The sequence below is a fragment of the Oxyura jamaicensis genome, chromosome 2, assembly GCF_011077185.1.
Source record: "Oxyura jamaicensis isolate SHBP4307 breed ruddy duck chromosome 2, BPBGC_Ojam_1.0, whole genome shotgun sequence".
Lineage (NCBI taxonomy): Eukaryota > Metazoa > Chordata > Aves > Anseriformes > Anatidae > Oxyura > Oxyura jamaicensis.
The window spans coordinates 146,107,900-146,117,301 of NC_048894.1; positions in this window are offsets into that span (position 1 = coordinate 146,107,900).

Here is a 9,402-nt window from a genome sequence, read left to right on the forward strand (position 1 = left end):
ATTTAATATACTTATTTCTGTATGGTGGATCCCCCCATGAAGGAGCTGGGAGAAAAACTGTCTGACTGCAAAGTGATAAGTCAAAAATAGTTAAAAGAATACTGTTATCCGTAAAGAAAGATTTCCCAGTCACAGCAATAAAGAAAATGTCAGAAAAAAATGTCTAAGTGGTGGTTCATCTAGCTGTGTTTCCTACCTCTAGAGAAGCTTAGACATTCCATCTGGAACAGACTGATCTCACAGACTTCAAGCTTGGTAATAGGTATAAAACAGACAGTGACAGCTACCTGAATGAACTAAGAACCTCCCTTTGCAGCAGCTGTCACAGCATTACTGGGTTTATGACTCAATTACAGAGCAGACAGGTTCCAAATGGGTCTGGTTTGGTATCCAGATGAAGATACACGCATAGTTTGGCAAGGGTACTCTGAAAATGTGTGGCCCTCATGGTGGCCTTGGGCACATGGGAAAGTGTTGCAGATTAAAGTGATATTTTAGAAATGTAGCTGGGATGGTTGAGACAGAGGGACAGGTTTTCTAAAATAAGAAATTAATCTCTTTTTCTGGAATATTGGTTTTAAAAAAATGATATCCTTTTAAGTGCTACATGGCAGGGGCATAAATTTCTCACCTAGAATTCAAAATCTATAAAAAGTCTTCATTAACTATTAGATTTTAAATTCATGTTCCATACTTAATAAAGAAATACATTGACTAGGGTTCACAAAATCACAGAACAGCTGAGGTTGGCAGGGCCCTCTGGGGTCCATCTGCTCAAGCAGGGACATCTGCTCAAGCAGGGACACCCAGAGCAGAGTGCCCAGGACCATGTCCAGGCAGCTTTTGAAGATCATAGAAGCATAGAACCAATAAGGTTGGAAGAGATCAAGATCAAGACCATCAGTCCAACTGTCCCCCTACCATCACTATCACCCACTAAACCATGTCCCTAAGCACCACGTCCAACCTTTCCTGAGCACCCCCAGGGACGGTGACTCCACTACCTCCCTGGGCAACCTGTTCCAATGCCTGACTACTCTTTCTGAGAAGAAATGTCTCCTCATTTCCAACCTAAACTTCCCCTGGCACAACTTGAGACAATTCCCTTTTGTTCTAAAAGATTGCCAAGAAGGGAGACTCCATCTCTCTAGGCAACCGCACAGTACAGAAGTGCTTCCTGATGTTCCAGTTTATGTCCATTGCCTCTTCCCTGTCACTGGGCACCATTGAAAAGGGCCTGGTTCCATTTTCTTTGCACCGTCCCTTCAGGTATTTATAAATGTTGATGAGATCCCCCTGAGCCTCCTCTTCTCCAGGCTGAGCAGTCCCAGCTCTTTCAGCATTTCCTCTTAGGAGAGATGCTCCAGTCCCTTCATCATCTTTGTGGCCCTACATTGGACTCTCTCCAGTACATCCCTTTCTCCCTCTTGTACTGGGGAGCCCAGAACTGGACACAGTACTACAGGTGCAGCCTCACCAGTACTGAGAAGAATTGCTTATGAAAGATGTGCAAAATATCCCTGTGGTTCACAGCAAACAGTTGCTGCCTTCAGCTGACAGCCCACGGTGGACACATCACCACTCAGAGACTGGAGGTCCTGAATCACACCTGCCTTGCAGCCCAGGATGGGGTCACTGCACAGGCAGAGATTTTCACACCCGTTAATGGAGGCTGCATCCTAAAAAATAAATAAAAATAGTATCCTATTTTTTCCAGAATTAAATCCTTTAGGGACTTCTAATCTTCTGTTTATATTTCTATCGAAGGAAAAATTAAAACAGCAAATCAGCAACTCAACTTATTAGCCACATTGGTTTCTGATAATCTTTGTCATCCCCCAGGTTTACCGGCTAGTTTGATGGATAAGGATCTTTGAACAATTCATCATTGTCTTTGCAGTCCTCTAGTCACCAAACATGTATTTATGTGTTGTATGGTTGTTGCTAAACAAGAATAATCCAGAGCAGCACTCACGTCATCACGCCTGGGTTGCCATAGGGATGAGTCACAACATTTCTCTCTCTCAGGATCGTTTCCTGCTCTGGGAGCACTTGAGGGTTTTCCCTGACTTCACTACACAGTAAAAAGCAGCTTTGTGAAGCAAAATTGGTGATTAAGTTCTGCTGTGCAGGCAGAACCTCCAGCAATGATAAAATTCCCTCCAGCAACGATAACACTTTTATAAAGTTGACTTCTGTGGCCATTGAAAAGCTCCCAAACTTATTTATTGTGTGAAAAATATTTAGGTTTGAATCCTAAAAGCTCTTGTCCTCATCAAAGGCAAACAAACAAACAAACAAAAACAAACAAACATAAAACAAACAAACAAAACAAACAAACAAAACAAACAAACAACCCCCCAGAAAACAAAAACAAAAACAAACAAAAACAAAGCAAACACACACAGAGAGAACATTTAGAACAAACCGCCCACCCTTTTGCTGTGCACTAAAGCTGGAAAAGCAGGGCCTGGTAAGGTCCACTGGGAGGCACCCACTCATATCTCAGACAGTCTGTATGTATGAGGTCCAAAGGAGAATTTAGGAAAAAAATCAGTGGCATTTGTGGCTTCCTTATTTTAATCACTGGATCCGAGCAGCCCAAGCACCCCCCAGCTTCATCTGACTCCATGTCAGTCTCAGCACATGATCACTGCTGTTGTTTTAGGCAGAGCACTTTATTTTTGTGCCAGCAGCAGGAGTACAAGCAGTTCTGGACCTGGATGAAGCCAGTGATGAAGACGGAAAATAAAGCCAGGAGATGTACCATTACCCCATTGCCATTTTTTTGGACCAGCAGGGATCCACATTTTGCATTTTGTGCTTGTGGCATTTCAGATCCAATATTTAAAGTCCAAATGGCAAATGGATGCCATGCCTAAAATCTGAAATCTCTGAGCCTGCTGCAACCTGCTGCCCCATCTCCGGCAATGCTGCATGGTGTGGTGGAACACCCCAGCCATTTTGGGTCCCAAACACCAGTGGGACTGTTGGGGTGATTGGATGCTCCATCCTCAACTCCTGCTCCTTGGGAGGAGCTGCCAACCACATGCACTTTCTGAAAGTCTATGTATAGCTTCCTTAAGAGAGGTTTAAGAAGCTCCCTTGTTCTCTGGCATTGCTAGATATATTTCCTCAAAGTGCTGCGTCTGGGCAGCTCTCAGCTCCTTTCCTGTTACTTGCCATTTCCAGTCTCCTTGTTCAATGCTTGGGCATCTTTCTCAGGTGAGTGGATATAGGGCCAAGAACTGAAAATTAAAAGCTGCAGTGCAAAAACTGCAACTTGTGTGCTACAAATTCATTCTCCTTGCACAGACACATTGTCATAATATGCTTTATGTACTGCTCTAATAGGATTCTTTTTGCCAATTCAGAATAAAAACCACCACATTTTGAAACTTCATCTAGAAGAAATTTGGATACAAATATTTTTGGATTGAACACAGTGTTTCATTTTGATCTCGTGTAACATATAAAAGAGAAAAAATGATGTAAACTCAAGGTAATTTTGAATTGAAAACTTGAAGGCTGAAATGGTACAGAGGTTTCAGCTGTGTCATTGCTGGTCCACTTTCAAAATGAAATCCAAACACAATTCAGTATGATTTCACAAATGGCCTTAAAGGCTGTAGCATGACAGATTTTCTAATCAACACCAGTGAATGAGAAAAATTTAGCAGTTGGATACAGCATGCAAAGCTCAGGGAGGGTCTTTAAAAGTTCCTGAAATGTAAACACAGAGTTTTTTTTTTTTTTTTTAGTATATGAAAGATTTTTTTTTAATTAAAAAAAAAAAAAAGAAAAAGAAAAAGAAAAGAAAAAAAGAGAGAGAGAGAGAGGTTTTTACATCATATTGGAGAGGGAAGGCTGCAGAGACCCCACCCTGCATCTGGCAGGCAGGGAGGTCACTAAAAGCTGCTGCAGGCTCCCAGGAGCCATCCCATCACAGGTGGGAAGCCCGGGGTGACAGACTGGGGGTTTTGGACAAAAGCAGCAGGGAGCACCCCGGGGAACTCTAGAGAAATGACTCACTTGCGAGGGGTGGGGAAATATTTTGGAAGGCGGGTCTGCAGGGAGCAGCATGCTTAGCCAGCCCCAGGGATGAGGGCTGCAAAAAGCCTGGGAGTTTTTACAGCCTGAGAAGCTGCTGCTTCTCTGTTAACGTGGGAGGGAACAAAAAGGGGAGGAGGTTGGAGGGAGGGAATTGTTTTGGTTTTTGTTTGGGTAACAAAATCAGGACAGACTACATGGTGGGGTTATCTTCCATATTTTTGCTAGCCTGTTTTGCTGACATACAGCTATGGGCTGCATGCTGTAAGCAAGGCTTATGCTGCATTTATCTTGTTAAGTGTCCAATGCAGAGCTATTTTGGCAAAAGTCCATGTGTTTCTGCTGGGGAAAAAAACAAACAACAACAGCAACAACAACAAAAACAACAAAAACAGACTCTTACTGACAGCTTATTTTGCTCAGTCAAAGGAGATGTTAAGGGAGAAGAATTATTGTGAGTTGTGCTGATAAAAGACTGATTCTGCTACAGCTGTTCACACCAGAGCACTGTCCTGATTTTAGCGTCCCTTCCACAAATTATCTCTTGGTAAATGTCTCAAATCCCATATTTATCTGACGGGGAATTGTTTTGCCTTTTGCACTATAGTTGTGTTACAATATAGACTTTTTTCTTTATAGTGGAAAAGGACTCCAGATTATCCTATGTTTCTTGAGAACTGGCAACAAATCAAATACTTAACTTCATATAATGTTTTATATTTGAAACTTTTCCTGGAGTTCACCTTTAGAATAAATAGAACTGATGTAAGTGTCAACTAAACAATGGCCATTATGGCTAGACTGAATTATTTTAATTTTCTCAAAGCCCAGCTCTTGTAGTGACCCAAAGTTTATTGCTAATATATATATGTATAATATTCCAACTTCAACTGAAAGTTAGTTATCTTCTAAATTTAGATAAAATTAATTCAAGTAATGATAATACTTGTGAAATGGAAACTGTGCTACTCTCACTGTTCTTTGTTTAGTTTTGCTTTTAATGACTCACTTTTTTCTAAGCCAAGGCTAACAGGTATTAGATCAGTAAAAGTACAAAAATAGTTTGCATGAATACACTGGGATTGAAACCACTATAGCTTTCTGCATACATTTATAAAATATCCTATCACCTGTCTGAATTCTTTACTGATTGTCTTTTTTTGCTTTTTTGAAGAAGTGACTTAGCAATTAAGAGAAGGAAATATGTTTCAGAAAATATCCACTGGGGCATAAGAAACAACAAAATAATCAAACTGCATCTACTTTTTGCCTGCTTACTGCATGCACCAAATTAAGAGAAAGCAAGAGTGAAAGAGAAGTTAGGAAAGATGCAGCATAAATGCATCTTTCATTTTAGATAGGTTCACACACTCCCTCTGGTCATGTTGCAGGGTCAACGTGGCCATGCCAATGTTAGACTTGCTGATCTGGATGATGGTGGCTGTCTCTTCATAGTGGTTCAGAGCTCAGCATTCGCTATACTGCTCCAGAGATTTTGTAGCCAGCCCAGTTCCCATCATTTTGAGGCTGCTGATGAAGTTAGCGTGTGTGTGTGTCCACTGTACTGCCATCACTGCCACTGCACAGACTTATTTCTACAGGAGATGTTAAAACTCTGGAAGAAATTTGGTACTTCCTAATGTACGCAATTTCCTTCTTTTTGTCATTCTCTCATTTCTGCTTTCCACCCCCACCCCAACTCATGCTTTCCTCTAGAGTCACAGCCCACAGCAAGATGTGGAGAGCATAGCATTCCAACATGATGCCAGGCATAAAATGAGATGCGGGACAAGTTGTAATGACAAAGTTGATCTGGGACTGTGTGTGAAGGTAATGTTTGCAACACACAACTCAGAACAATGGAGAGCTGGGTTACCACAATGAGTGCATTTAAGCCACACCATCCAAAGGGTCCTAGCAAAACAGCACTCTGTCTTCTCACCTAAATGGTGGCCTTTTCAATACTCACCTCTATAAATGTGGAAAACTGAGTTGAATGTGTTTGCTGTGTTGGAACTGGCTTAACTTTCCAAGGATGAACTAAGCAATGTGTTGCTTTTGTTGGTGTCCCAGGACCCCTGCTCCCCAGCTGTTTTCTGTGATAGCTGTCAATAAATTTGTTCCAGTTCCTGTCCCCTGGTGGATGCACCCTGGAGGTCTGTAAGTTGGTTTCCAGCTTGGCATGAGTTAGTGGTTGGCTGTGAAAAGTTGACGTTTACAATTGCAGAGGTCTAGCTAGGCCCTGATCATGTGTCTCTGTGTGTCTCCCTGTGCTGTCTGGTTCTGTGACTCTCCCACCTGATTCCATTATCTCCTTCTGATGGTAGTGGCAGCTCAGGCTTCCCGTGAAGCAATGCAACTTCTCTTCAGCTTCCCCTCACTGTGCTGGGCATGGTGAGTATCCCACCTGTGCCACCCACTCAGGGCTGCCGAGGTCTGAAGTACCAGCAAACCATGAAGCTGTGCAGATAAATAGACCTGTGCCATTACAGATACAACATTCTGCCACAGCCCTCCACTTTTGTCAGTGCCTGTGCAGAAGCAGAACAAGAGTCTTATTATCCCCAATGTGGAGCCTTATAATACTTTGCGTAACAGCAGGCTGAGGTCTGATTTCCAGAATGCTGTGCTCAATGGAGCATAGAACCCATACATAAGATAATGCCAAATTGTAACCCTTCTTTGAGATTTGGGTTTCCACGGTTTGGGCTCAACTTAGTTACGTATAGAGCTTAATCTCTTTAACCAACACATGTATCCCAATATAGACAGGACTGAACTTCAGGAACATCCTTGTTCACATACTCTTTAAGGGGCATCATCACAGAAACGTTCCTGAACCATGAGCTTTGTTCCAAAAGGCTTTTCTGGCAAGTCCCTTCATCCCTTTACCAAGCCTCAAAAAATGTAGGAGATAAAGACTTATCTGTGTGGCTGGCATTTGCTGTGATAGGGTGACCAGATAGAGCTGTTTCACAGTAATCATGAATCAGAAAAGAAAGTGTCTAACAGACAGAAGAGAAAGTATGTTTTCTGTAAATGTCATCTGACTAGACTACCTCATATTTTATGTGAACAACTTTTTATTACTTTTCTTTTACTTTCTATTTTGCTCTATCATATGTAATTGTTGAAATGACAAAAACACACAGAAATGAATGAAGCTTCACTGCAGTAGTTACAAAGCTATTCCCCCTGTACAGTATGGGAGTACATCCCATGCTTCTAGAGTGACACAGGTTATTTTGCTGTGAGGAGAAGGTACCAGATTTTATATCTTAATCCCTGGCCTGATGGCCGTGTTTCACCAATGAGTATATGAAGCCAGTATCTACAGATGAGTTTTGTGTGCTACAGCACCATAGTTCGCTTCCTATCAAAGGACTGAGCAGGAGGTAATCACCCTATGGGGTCCCTGTTGGAACAGAACAAAGTGACAGTATTTTCTCTCAGTGACAAAAGCATTCATAGATAGGTCTGCAAGAGATTCAAGACTGCTTTTAATTCACACAAGAGTGGATTTCCTCTGGTTTCTGATACAGTTTCCTCCCCTGCGATCACTCATGAACTTTCTACTTGTGTAAACAAGTCATCCTACTTGTGTGGGGTGACAGCAACAATGCCCCAGCAGAAGGTACTTCTTGGGGTGGTCATGGCCATGAAGGAGACCTGGCTCTCCTACTAGATGAATTGCTTAGAAGAAGTCACTTGAACTCCAGCAGGCCAGGTATGTTTCATACAAGGTCTGTGACACCATGAATGGCATGGGGGTTCTTACCTACCTGGAAAGCACATGAAAATCAGGCATCCCATTTCCAGGACACGTTTAGTTTCAGGAAGTTACATTGCTAGGCAAGCCCTGTCCTTGTTGCTGCTGACCACCTGGCTGTGTTTCACTTCAGGGAGAAAGTGGGGGCAGTAATGATTATGCAGTACACACACGAGAGTCAATAATAGTGCCAAAAGGCAACAAACAAAGGAGTATTGAGACAGGGTTTGTTTTTGTAAGATTATACTCAATTCAGTCATTCTATGACTACATATATTCTTCTGTTTATTTATGTAATAGGCTGCCCTTGTAAGACTCCAGCAGATAAAAAAATGGAGAGCCTTTCCAGATGTGTGAAAAAGGCAGTTACTTGGAGAGGATTTCATACACTGTGTTGCTACAAGAGATTTTAACTCACCAATCATAATCAAGAATATTTGGATTTTCCTTACAAAACCACAAAAACCTTAATGGGAAAAATCATTAAGCATATAAAGTTATAGCAATATAAATATTTGACTAAAACTGTTATTGAGATGGCTCTTGGGAACCTGTGTTTCTGTAAACTTTAAGGGCTATAATGAATATACACATACCCTTCTTCCTCTCTTCTTTTTCTCCTGCCATGAAAGGCCAAAATTGCTTCACTTTACAACTGGAAGTCTGAGTGAAGTTTTGTGAAGTTTTCATTCTTTGCCTTGTCCTAATAACACAATTTTCCTCCCAGTGTATGGAGTAGCAAAAGCTATGTAAATGTCCAATGAACAAATGTAAATGTTTAAAAACGAGCTGAGAAAGCTATATAATAGCAGGGGCAGGGAGGCCACCTTGTAGCGCCCGTGTTTTATGATCTGTGCTTTTAACGGCACAAGTGTGAGTATATTATAGTTCATATCTGAAAAGAAAAGAAAATCTTTTATATGTCTTACCTAAAATGTGTAATCGTAGCAAATCTCTGCAAATTAACCCCTGTGAGGCTGTTCATATGAAGGGCTTTATAACAAAGAAAAGTTGTACGTATGACCCTCGACATAATTATCCATTTGTTTGGGGGTATTTTTTCCCTACTGTTAGCTTCATAGTTTTTTTTTTTTTTTTCCTTTTTCCTTTTATTTTTTCTTTTTCTTTTTTTTCTTTTTTTTTCCTCTTTTTTTTTTTTTTTCTGGAGAGAGATTAGAACAAAACCTTTATACTATTCAGGCTTTGAAACTTCAGTCTTTTCACTGCATGGACAAGGAAACTCACAAGGGAAAAGCTTAACATGGATTTATTTTTAGTCACATTTTAGAGATTTACCTAGGTTTAAAATAAGAACAAAAGCCTAAGATTCAGTGAGCATCCGCTGTATTACAGCCTGAATTGTGAAGGGATAAGGTAAGGAGAACTAACAGTGGGCTGTTTCCTTGATCCAGGATGCCACTCCAACTCCTTCAGGAGCCAAAGGACTGGGATATTCCTCTGGCTTGTCTCTGAGGAGTTAGTCTGTCATAGATCTCCCCCTATCTCACTCTCCTTCAGCTTTGAAACAGATTCCAGAACTAAATTTCACAGCTATCTCTGGTAGGACAGAAAAAGCCCTTTTG